Below are 13,425 nucleotides of genomic sequence, written 5' to 3' on the forward strand. Positions count from 1 at the left end.
AAATGAGGTAAGTGCTGGGTTTTAAAAAAAATATACAAAGCAATATGAAGTCCGCGCTAATACCAGGATAAAATGCAAAGTTAAATCTGGGAGACAGAGGAGGAGCTGCCCGCTGCTACCATATCGCAATTTGTCCCAAAAGTGCACAAGCGGGTCTTCGCGAGTGCTGCCACCACCCTTTCAGAAACCGCAAGGCACCCAGCACTCTTGGTCAATTTATGAGATCGCCCCACCCCCAGCTAGACCGCAGGCAAGCGGCACCGCTGGGATCCAGGCTCTCACCAAAGATGGCGCCTGCCCCCCACTACAAGCGGCACGTAAGCCGTGATGGACCGGGGCAGGGAGGCACACCCAAGGGAGGAGGCAGGTAGTAAATCACACGCAGTACTACCCGGATTAAATCAGGCCCAAAATGAGGTAAGTGCTGGTTTTTAAAAAAAATATACAAAGTGCTACAAAGTCCGCGCTAATACCAGGATAAAATGCAAAGTTAAAACTGGGAGACAGAGGAGGAGCTGCACGCTGCTACCATATCGCAATTTGTCCCAAAAGTGCACAAGCGGGTCTTCGCGAGAGCTGCCACCACCCTTTCAGAAACCATCTACTCATCCACTCATGAATCCATCCATTGACCCAATCACTCAGCCATTCTTTCTCTCATCCATTTATCCTTTCACTCCTTCACTCACTATTTATCCTTTTGTCCATCTACCCTCCCTTTCACTCACTCATCCATCCTTACATCCACCCTTTCACTCATCCGACAATCCATTCACCCTTGCACTTATCAATTCATCAATCCATCCATCATTTCACTCATCCATCCACCCACTCACTCATCATCCACCTTTTCACTTATCCATCCTTTAACTCATCCATCCACCCTTTTACCCATCCAGCTACCCCTCCACCCATACATCCAGCTATTTACCTTTTCTCTCTTCCATATTTTCACTCACTCATCAATCCATCCATCCTCCCTCATTATCCATCTTTTCAATCTTTCATTCATCCAGTCACCCTTTCGCCCTTTCACTAATTCATCCAGCCATCCACCCATCCCTTCACTTACTCACTCGCCCACCTTTTCATATTAATTTGAGCTGAGCCTTTTTGAGAAGAGGCCCATCAAGAACTTCACCCTCGCTGCAGGAGCCAATCCAGGACTGGGACAGAAGCCACCCAGGGCAGAGACAGGACCCACCACAGGGGGGGACAGGAGCCATCACAGGCGGGGGGACAGGAGCCATCACTGGCGGGGGGCAGGAGCCATCACAGAAGGGGGAACAGGATCCACCAGGGTGGGCACAGGGGCGGGCATGCGGTATTCTAGTATCATCTTGGTCTCTTCCAGGGTGGGGTAGGGCTCCTCACCCCCTCCTGGACAAGACAATGAGAAGACAGGCCCTCTTTCCAAAATGTTAGTTTGCCATCCCCCACTGTGATGTACAGTACTTAAAGGAGATACTCCAAGAGAATTGATTTAACTGATTGTTTTCCATACTTTGTTAATCAGTGTGGGTGCAAGTGTGCCATTTCTTTATTTTATTGGGTGCAATTGTGCCATTTCTTTATTTTATTACATTATAGACTGCATGTTTGAAGAACCGAGGTTTGTTTGCAATTTAGTGACAGTAATTAAGCTCTGTGAAGAGAACCACGTGCTGCCTCGGTGTAATCAGGCCCCGTTTTAGGATGTTTGGCGCCCTGGGCAGAAAGGGAATGTGTGAGGCCCCTCTGAATTGCAGAGACATGACACATTCAGGGCTGTTTGCATCTGAATAGATGCCCTTGCTCCTGAAGCTGCAGACCCTCCCTCTCAGTCACCTTCAAGCACCTCTTAAAAGCTCATCAAAGGCTGAAGGTGTGAGGGTTGCCACCCAGCTGTGCCTCTCCAATACTGCTGAGTATCTAAGCTTTGGTACTGCATTGGAGTCTGTTACACCCGACCTCAACAGCATCAGAGTCAAGAAGGGAGGCGGGTGGAAGCGGTGCCGGCTTTAGGGTGGTGCTACCGGTGCCCGGGTAAAATTATGGACAAATGGCGTCCGTTAAAGAATCCTTCACGGACAATGGACAGACGGACGAAATTACGGACTGTCCGTGAAATTTACGGATGGTTGATCACCCTACCACCAGCAAATAGAACAAGCATTGACAATGTCAATCGATTGTGTATTGCATAATGAAAGGGTTTTAGCAACATTCACTAACACAAAGTGCAGGTATAGAAACGACCGCAGTAATTTTAAGTTCTGATTTGGGTGACTTCAGAGTAGGTAAAAAACAGGACTAAGCCACGGGGTCTTGCGGACAGAATTGGCCATGTGCTCATGGGCCAAAGTGCTGCCCATCCCCTGCTCCTGCCAGTATGCTGCAGTCCTCCTCTATTCAGAGTTTCAGCAGGAGATGAGATATCCATGGACGTCAACTCACCGAAATGTCAGAGGTATCGGACGTTTTATCTCATCAGTGGTCGTAGTGGGGGGAAAAAAGTAGGGGTACTGTGGGCGGAGAATCAGAGGGCGGGAATAACCCGAGGATTGGGTCAATGGGCGGAGTCAGAGGTGTGGCCAGAAAGATCAAATCACTCGAATTTGTAATATTTGTTTGGCATTTCACTACCCAGTTACTGCTTATTACATTATTTAATTCAACCAATGGATACACGTTTATTTAAGGTTTAATATGAGTTATTAAATGTATGTATGTGGGAAACGCACTCGTTTTTTCAGAATTTGAACAACTGGCCACTTACACTTAATATGAGTTATTGACATTAAAATACATTCACAAAGTGTGATACGTTTCCAATCACAGAATGTCTCAAATACACTTTAAAAGTGGATGCACAGCCATTTGTATCCTAGCCATGGAGTTTCTGTCATCAGCACTTCTCCTTCCTTTTTCCACAAGAGCAGTTCAAACATCAATGGCAAAATATCCTAGTTTGCAAATATTTTGTATATAATTATGGCTCATAATATTTGCCACATAATGTGTCATCTGCTGCATAATTTGACGTGTTTAACTAATAAATTATTTGTAGCTCAAACAGATCAAAAGTTACTAAAAAAGGTAGTTTGTGTTTCTGCGAAGAGGACAGCCCTTTGCATAGGTTGACTGATGCCTTTCTTACTGCTGCATTTATGTGTTACACTGGTACTAATAAGGCACAATCTTTGCAGAGACTGTTAGCATGTGTAAAAATATCACAATAATAAAGTATCCAAAAATATATTGCATTATGCTGCAGACTTTTTTTTGCTGCATAATTTAGTCGAAACTGTGGGATAATTATTTCCTCTATTGCTGCATAATTCCAGTGGCCCCAAAGCAGACAGCGCATGTTAAAAGTGCTTGTGCATGAAGCAGAGAGACCGTGAAGTTTGTGAACTTAGTTTGGTGTGCGTGCAAATCCTGCATTGCCGACCCCTGGTGAGTTGCAGCTGTTACTGCTGAAACAAGGCCAATGGAGAGACCGATGAGTGTGGCGGCCTGGCCACAAGGGCAGGGCCGGCTTTAGCGCTGGTGGAGCCCTGTGTGACAATGTTTGTTTGTACCTCCCAATGACTCCCTCTGCCATGGATTCCTTCACTACTACCCTTTAACAGTGCCCCTCAAGTTTCCATAACCACACTCTCGCTCAGATACATTTAAGTTAATTTACAGTGCCACTGATACCAGTGTAGGGTGTCACAGCACTTTAAATCACACACATTACACAGAGACAATCAATCAGAGATGTGTAAATCACTGTGTAGGAAATGTTACATAAGACAAAGGACTACAAGGTGTAGGAGTCACATGATAACCCTACTAGTAGGCAGTATATTTTAATAGTGATTGGTCTGAAGAAACACAAACTTTGAATTTAGAACGGGATACCATGGTTGGGGGTTCTCTTTAAGAACCAGAATTGATTTCTATCCAAATGAACACTTTTTGCAACATTAGGATAATCAAAGGCTGGGGAAAAACCATAACGTTCTAATTTATACCTTGCATGCAGCTCTTAGATGACAGTTAATTGCTCACTGTTCTATGTTAGGATTTTGAATTTTAAACTGCAAGTAACAAAATGATCTCACTGACAAAAGCAGTAATCCACTGACATATTTACATTATGTGCACTTTGTGATCTGCATTGTACATGTTCTTTGCAGCAGGAACATGAACCCTCTGCACTACCTTTCCACCAGTCAAATCTTCCACTTGACAAAACTCCATCTCTCTCTAGAAGAACATTTATCACCGGAGTTATCATGACATTTTTATTGTTGCCAAAAATTGCAGGAGGCCAGGAAAGAGGCAGCAATGTTTTCAGAAACATAATATGCTTGTAAACATGATGCCCCCACCCAAAGTCAGCACCAGGTGCAATCACATCAGTTGCACCGCCCAAGAGCCGCCCTGCTTAAGGGACTAGTGATCTCAGGAAAAAGAGTCACTGTTACTTTAGGGTGCTCTGCTTCATAGGCCTCCCTGCAGGACTGGAGGTGAACTTCAGCATGCATTGTGGTGGACAGACATTCAGGGTTAACCCCACTTGCCACTGCAAAGTGCCACCTGCTGGCGCTAAGACATCACGGCTTCGAAGGTCTTGTGGTGCCTTCTAAGAACTAGCTCGGGTATGTGCTCCCTGAGGAGAGTGGTCTGGTGGACTGATAATGAAGGCTGAACCTGGTTCCCCTGTTCCACATTTTGTAGCTCTGACCATAGTGCCACATCCACTCCCCCTCCCACTGAACACCATACTGCCCCAATAAGAGAAACTCGTACTGCCTTCAGTTACAACCCAATTGTGCCCGCTATAATCACCTGGATGTGACTCAATTCAAATTACCTACTAGGCAAGAGTAATATACTTGCTGCCTAAAAAAAAGAGAAAAAGTACCAACATCCTGGAAAAAGCAAACACTCAAGGGAATGCAAGATTGAGTAAAGCACGTGAAATTCAAGCAGAACAACATGGTTACCTTAATGCTGTTACACTCATTCTGAAATCAGTGATTTATTTTTTATGAAAAGTTAAGGACACGGCTACAGGAATCAGAAGGGACCTGTTTCAATGTTCTTTGCTTATATCCTTACAAAACATAAGCAGTATTTTTGTTAAAGCCCACCTCCCTGAAGATAGAGCCACGGTGCACAATTTGTTTTCCAATCCACCCATCAAGCATGTATTGCACGTTACCGCTAGGGATGGTGCACTTCCCCACCCCCAGAAAGCAATGTAGTTGAAATAAAGACGAGAAACCAAAAGTAGTGCTTCACTGGCAAACTCTGTAAAGGAGCCTAATGTGTTTGGGTGTGAATGAAATCAATCTGGCCACTTTGTGTCTGCTCTGTCTTGCTTTCTTTAGTTGTTTCCACATTTTGAACCTTTGTATTTCTCTCCGTCCCAAGGCTGCACTTTGGAATAGAAAAATGCACAGAGGAACAAATACTCGAAAAGAGAAGAAACAGGGAGTAATAACCGTTTCTTGAAATCACAGTTTTCAATAAGTGAGGAGGAGCAAAACAGAAAGAGAAGGCAGAAGAGTAAGAAAGAGAGGGGGCAGCTGCCAGCAACAGAGCAGGAGAAGTGGACACTCTCCTTGTCTTTTGTGGGCAAGAAGGAAGAGACAGAGTCCCTTCCCTTCTCTGCCCACCCGCCCGAACGGCCACGAACGCCGAGCCTTATCTCAAGGCCTTGGCTATTTCTGGTATCCTTCTGGGATGCACATTAAAAAAAAGTAGGGGAACGGAATCTTTTAAATTAAAGAAGTAGGGGCAAGACATGACCTGCCGATCCTGCCCACTCCTACCACTGCATCACATGCCCTTTGGCCTCCCCTTTCACACACACACACACTTACACATAGACACAAATTCACACATATACACTCACACATAAAACAATCTCAAATGCAAGCACACACAGCATACATTTAAATGCATTTTTTACTTGCCTCAGCTGACATGGAAGGGCATATTCCAGCGTGTTGTACTCCATTTGTATTACAATATTAGTGAATAATATATTTACTTTCTTCACTATTAGTCTAATAAAAACGGCAATAGTGGAGCCCCAGCTGCCCCTGTGTTCTTTGCACTGAATTTGCCACCTCAGAGGCCAGGGGTCGTAAAGGCAGTGCTAGGGGTACCAAAGAGCAAGCCAGGGGTCGCAGCTGTTACCCCTGGCAACCGCTAAATGATGTCCATGGAGATATCAGAAGTGGAGGGATTTGGAAGGGGAGCAACGTGAGGAGAGGGGAGGAGAGAGCTGTTGAGCCCTTCCGTAGCATCATAAGTGTCAGCTCTCATATCATCCTTCTTTGTTAGTGGTGCTGCTTATGCCTTGAACAATAAAAAGATAGAGCAGAGAAGTGGGCAAAGTTGGGATTGGTTAATCATACATCACTAGTGATCCCCAAAACACACCATAAAGGCTCTGCTCAGTTGCTCTGTCATGCTGTGCAGCTGTTAATTCTTTGAGAGTCTGAACCCATTAAAAAGCAGAGTGCATTAAAATGGTACAGGAGCGGAGAAGGAGAGAGGCAGCTATAGGGGAGTTTACTCCAGCTGTTTATCTATTAACATTCCCCAGCCTCCCTAAATCCCTCTTGGTGCTTAGCTGTGTGTCTGCGTTTCATGTGGTTGCTCTAAATATGTTGGACAACTGTGGTGGCAAGTTGAATGGGATGTCAATAGGATTTCACAGCCCTGAAAGTCCAAGTTGCCCTGTAACACATGTCTGCCTTTGTGTGATCTTTCCTCAAACATTAAGCCTTTACCCTCCACATTTTGCTGAAATTCATTTTTGTCGGCCTTAGGAGTTTGTGCACTTTCCCACTGTTAACACACACTAGATGCTTGTGCTCTCGCCTTAAAGCATGGCAAAATTGACTTACAACTGATTGCCATGCTTAATTTACACATATGTCCCTTGATGAGTGGTATACCATATACCCGCAGCCTGTAAATTAAATGCTACTAGTGGGCCTGCAGCACATTTTGTGCCACCGACTTAAGTAGTCCCTTTAAACATGCCCAGGCCAGTCCTTGCAGCCTGGATGCAGTTTTAAACTGCCAATTCGACTTCACAATATAGCCCCTTTGCTAAGCCTTAAACTCCACATTTATAGAATACAGGTCACACTTAAGGTAGGCCTTAGGTAGCCTATAGGGCAGGTGCATTGTAATGAAAGGTTGGACATGAAATTTTAAGTTTTACATGTCCTGGGTGTGAAAAACTCCTGAATTCTTTTTTCATTACTGTGAGGCCTACCTGCACCATAAGATAACATTGGGTTGTCTTATTACATGTAATAAGTGCTATCCTTTGATTGGGACCAGGTAAACATTTCATGTTTGGTGAATAATTGTAATTAAAATTCCTCATTAAATGGTAAACTCGAATTTTAAGTTACAATTCTGAAAATGCCCCTTTTGGAAAGTTGCCATTGTCCTGCCCTAGCCATTTGGGGCCTACAGTCTGTCCTAGGCCAGATGGCTAGGTGCAGTTGGCAGTTGGACTTTGTGTATTCCTCCCAAACAGCCACAGAATAGTGCTATCAACTGGTGGGACAATGGGGCGAAGCTGGGCACAGCCCCACTTGCAACTGAATAGTCTGTGTTCTGCCTTCACACAAAGGATGTGTCACCCCTGCATTGTTCATGCAGCCAGCTTGGAGTCCGGTCAGGGGAAGCAGGAAACATCAAGGACTCCAAAGGGAATTCTCTAAAAACTTCTACTACTTCAAAGAATGTGCCAAGTATAAAAATAGGATCCTCAGACCAACTCTTCAGTTCACTTTTTGGATCTGCAGAGGGACTCCCAGAAGGCTGCCTGCTGCTGTGGTCTGCTGTTTACTCTGCAAGACTGCTTTGCCACACCTGGATGGACTGCTTTCGTGCTGGGAGCCTGCTGTGAACCCTCAGAGGCCTGCGCTGCTCCTTGAGACCTGTTTCATCACTTGAGCCCGGGACTACCAGAATGACTCCAAGGGATAGTTGGCTAGCCTCCTGATCAGAGCCTCAGGGAGAGAAAAGGCTCCAACGACAACCTGCACCTGGATCCAGCCTGAGTGAGTCTTAACACCCCCAACTGTTGACCCTCCAGTCCTGGTCTCTTGGAGGTGGTGCTAAAGGTGCCCAGAATCCCAAAAGCCAAAACTTGAGACTTAGAATTTTTGGGGCTAAAAACTGCCTCGAGAACCAAGGGGAGGCCAGGACCAACCTGCTTGTCTTTCCACCCAAGGTGCAATGCCTGTCTGTCTGACTTTGCAATAGCTTCCACTACATTCTTTTCTGCAGCAGCAAAACCTGTTAAGTGGTCCTTTGCCCAAGGCGTATCTGGCCTCGTGGAACTCTCATAGGCTACAGCCACCTGCCTCATCCCACTGGAGATTTTCGAGGATGTATAACGTTACAACGCAGGCTATTACAATGCCTGCCTTTACAACGCGGTTTTTATATCACATACCATTACAACGCATAGCGCTTTTGGGTGCTGGATTGTGAATAGTTTAATTTACTATTCCAACTCCAGTCCCCGTGGACACTAGGGAAGGTGTTGGATAGTAAATTAAACTTATTCCCTATCCTAGAGCGCCCCCCCCCAGCGCAATGCGTTGTAATAGTTTGCGTTGTAATGACCGCGTTGTAATGGTAGTGCGTTGTAAAAGTTTCGTTGTAAGTGATGTTTACCGATTTTCGACATCCAAAAAAGAGACTAGGTCTGAATGTAGAAATGTTCACTGCAACTTTGTACAGCGGCTGCCTGATGATGCTGCCGCCTCCTCGGACACTACCTGCACAGCCTTGCCCCGCTGACCTTTACCTTTTCAGAACATTTTTGACAAAATTTCTTCTAAGTCCGAAGGCAAGTGCTGACCGGTACCAAACCACTTTTCACATTTAACTAACGCTCCATCAAGGTCAGCTATATTTTTTTACTTTGACCTGGTCTTGCACAACTTGATGTCTGCGGATGGTGTATGTTTTGATCTTTCTGGGGCTATTTTTACCCTAAACTTCAAAAATTCATAACTCCAGTTCCAATGATTGGATTTTTGCCATTTTGGTGTCAAATAATTTCTTAAACTGGACTCTATTCATTTGAATTGGTGTGGGATTTCACTTGTGCTGTGTTTCACTTTATTACTGTTTGTGTGCTGCATAAATACTTTACACATTGCCTCTATGTTAAGCCTGACTGCTTTTGTGTCAAGCTACCAGAGGATTAAGCACAGGTTAAATTATTAACTTTTGGGGTTAGGCCTGACAGGGATCGTGGCTGTTGCTTGAACAGGGGTGCCCCCCCCCCGTTCAACCAACAACCAAATTTCTCACATGTCCAATTTTCAACTTGATGCACAGCTTTCCATCAAGCTTACAGCTTTTCCTGAAAAAAAGGGCCAAATCACAAGAGGTCAAAAAGATTTTACCAATTTTCTCCAATTGAAGACCATCAGAGGACTGTGACCCACCCCATCCTGATAGAGTGACTCCCTTGGCCTGAAGAGAAGCTAGTCTAGAAAACCTTTCTTATGGGATAGCCTCTCCATGAAAAACTCAACATCATGCTATCCTGTCAAGGTCAGACAGTTAACAAAATAATGTGAAAGGCAGAATTGTGGACAAAACATCAGACATAAAATGTCCTCACAATAAGGTATTATTTGAGTTGGATTATTTAGATAGGCAAGAGGGAGGCAGATATTAGCAATAGAGAAGGCTATTAAGATTGAAAAGCAAAGTTATTCAAGGTTTTTGTCATTGTCCATCACACAGTCCACACACAAATCCGTCTAGGTAAGGTATACAAAAATACTGTTGAATAATTCAACCAATGAGACATATTTTGGGTCTCTTCTCCTCTGGGCGTGTTAAAGAACCACACAAAATAAAAAATGATTCCACCCTAGCATTATTGTAGTTAGAATCATATAACTACAGTAAAAGTACGAACAAGGAAGGCAAAAATCAAGGCTTGAGAAAACAAAATGTCCCAGCATCAAGAAAAGGAGACAATTGAGGGTTGAGGGGCTCAGTGGGAAGGCGCTAATCATGAAAATAATGAAGGAGTGGAACAAAAAAACCTGAAGAACGTGCATCCCATGTTGCTCAAGGATCTCTGAAGTACCCCAACTCACAGCAATCATATATTGAAGGATTTTTATCATGGAGAAACATTCGATCAGTATCACAAATGCCAAGAAGCCAAAATGGTAACCCAAAGGGCTCTGAAGACCAGAACCCTTACAAGACTGCACTTTAAGGAACAGTGAGTTTAAAACCATCAGACATCCAGCCTATATACAGAATTCAGCGCCAGAGAGGTGCACAGAAAGCAGCACAGACTACACTGTTGTGTATTTGTGGTAAGCCTTGTGCAGTGTGCTGAAAGGTTTGGGCAGTGAGTTGACGTCTCTTTCCAATTCCCCAATCTATCCAAGTAGACAGATAACTGATGAGTGACCCATGCCCTCCAACAATATGGAATGCATAAACAAATGTATCAATGATATCCGAGGTATGATGAAGAGAAAAGGCAAGAAAGCACCACTCACATCAAATAACGTTCTAGAACGGACATTTTAAACTTGCCCAAGACAATTATACTCAATGAGGAGAAAAGGCTAGGAATTACCTGCTGTGTTGAATAAATGGTTGTATCAAATAATAAATAAGCTTCAACAAGTGAAGATTTGTGACATGAGGAGGCATACTTTTACACGTCTATCTTGTTAACAATCCAGTCTCAGACATTGACCATTAGCAGTTGCATCAAGGAAGTGGTCTCAAACCTGTTTCCCGACCCTGTTGACAAATGATTTGGCTTTGCTTGTGTATTGCGTGCCAATATTTCAGTGAGCCCTCAATACGCTGTCCTTTATCTCATGATCATCACTGCCTGCTAAGTCTTCAATTGCATATGACAGCGATTTTTCTAGTATTTGAAATGTTCGTTTTTCTTTTTAATGTGTATTTGTGGCTACAGAAAGTTTTAGCTAACGTGAAGACTTTGTATGATCAATTTTTGAAAGAAATATAAGAAGAAGAATAGAGAGAGTAGACTATAGATCAGCCACTTTTACCCAGTGGCTTTCGTGTGTTTTTCCTGGTTTGCTAATGCTTCCATGGGCAGTCTATCCAGCGGCGGGAGGCATGGTTCGCGGGTGGGGGGCAAGGCACGGGGGCATTAGGGAGGGTACGGGGTGTCGCAGGTAGCCAGGCTCCCTCCCCTAGGCCAATCACAACGCTGCAATGCAAGGGGCTGGAGGGGATCATGTTCTCAATGCAGGCTGTAATGCAGCCTGCACGGAGAACAGGGAAGTGTGCATGACTGGTTTGGGTGGCCCAAGAGCGCCGACCAAACAGTCATTGCGCACTTTGGAGTGGGCAAACCAATCCTCCCCAGCCCCACTCACCCGCCCGAAAAGCAGCAGAACACATCACGAAGCATAAAATGATAATGACTTAAAGTTATTATCATTTTATGTTTCTCTTCTTCACACTGCTGAAAAGCAGTGGAGCGACGCTCCTCAGCCCTTGTGGAAGAGCCACCCCTGTGTCTATCGAAGCCATGTCATTTCATGGACATGGTTATATTGTCCAGTTTGTTTGCTGCTTAGGTTTTGGTCAAGGGATGTCAAGAAGTCATTTTGCTATACTGAAGATGAAAAGTGATGTTTAGCTTGTAAATAAGAGTCTGTTTGTTCTCTTGGGGTACATTTACTTTGGTGGCAAATTGACATTTGAGATTAATGGCCATTTTGTTGGGATGTCTTGGGCTGTAAAAAGACATTTATTGCATTATTCGCTAACTGCCCATGCTCATTACATTGTTTGAAACTGCTTTCTTATAAACAACAATAAAATACTGGTCTCTTATGTAGGTATACAGCTGCCCAACTGATAAGACAGTTATTTAAAAACACGGTGCCTGTTTCGGTGAGCAAAAGACACACATTTGATGAACGGAATGCAGAAGAAATCAAAACATTCAACCCCAGTTAAGAGATCTGGGTTAAAGCCATCGTTCTTTTTCTCACCATGCCACCCCAGTTTAGACCTGGCCATATGCAAATCAGTCTGGAGCCTGTGCCTCATGGGAACAGTCCAGTCCGAACTGCCAAGCCCGGTCCTCCCTAGGCTGGAAACAAGCATCCTCTGACTAGTTTCGGGGTTTCACCCCTCATCAGCCAGGATAACTTGAATCCAGTGGATAGTGACCCCGGGTCACACATCTGGGCATACCCAGCACACTTAGGGCGAGAAAGCAACAGACACACAATTGACGGATGAAATGCAAAACAAATCAAAACATTCAACCCCAGTCTAGAGATCTGGGTTAAATGTTTCTGTGAGGGCTCAAAAGTCGACAGTTCAGGATGACAGGATGATGCAGCCTACCATAGCGCCCAGTCGGAGCAGTTCATCTGAGCCAACCACATCCTGGACTCCTCTCAACCTAGATCCCCCCCTACATCTCCGAACACCTACAAGAACTCTATTTGCTCCCAGTCAACGAAAGCAGCACCTTCAAGCTCCTCGCACACACCTACAAAGACCTCCACGACATCGGAGCTGCATACCTAAACAACCGCCTCTCATTCTGTGCACCCACCAGACACCTCTGCTCTGCACAACTGGCCCTTGCCACCATCCCTCTGATCTCCAAGACCAGGACCGGAGGAAGATCCTTCTCCTACCTACCTGTCAAATCCTGGACGGCCATGCCTCTTTACCTAAAGCTCGCCCTGTTTCTGGCGCAATTCAGGAAGGATCTCAATACCTGGCTCTCCGAACGAAACACAGCGCTCAATCAGACCTGCAAACATCCCCCCCAGTGCCTGGCGACCCCCACGAGTGAGTGGCCATGCTTAACAAGCACTAATTGATTGATTGATTGACATCCTATTGTGAACCATTCATTCTTTACTGCTTTTTCTACTTCTTTCCTGCCTTTCCTTTCTTCTTTCTTTTTTCTTTGTCTTTTATGTCCCCTTCTTTGTTGTGCATTCTTTTTCTGTTTCTTTCTTAGTTTTTTCTTCATGAGTTTATTTTCTTCTTGCTATTTCTTTTCTTTTTTCTGTTTTTTCATTCTTACCTCCTCTTTTCTCCTTCTTCCCATCTTCTCTTAATATGTTTCTATTTCTTCCTTTTTCAATGTTCTTTATCTCAATCATTCTTTCCTTGGTTCTTTCATTCTTTCTTGTGTCCATCCCTTTTTGTCATTCTCCTTTCTCCACTTATTTTTCCTCCCTTCTTTCTAGATTTTTCTTACTTTCTACTTCCTTTTTTGTCCCATTTTCCTTTCTTTCTGTGCTTTTTTCTCTTCTTCTTTCCTTCTTTTCTTTCAGTCATATCTTCTTTCTCTGGCTTCACCTTTCATCCTCTGTTACTCTTTCTGTCTTTCTTGTTGTATTTACT

Source organism: Lissotriton helveticus, chromosome 8 (genome assembly GCF_964261635.1).
Source record: "Lissotriton helveticus chromosome 8, aLisHel1.1, whole genome shotgun sequence".
Lineage (NCBI taxonomy): Eukaryota > Metazoa > Chordata > Amphibia > Caudata > Salamandridae > Lissotriton > Lissotriton helveticus.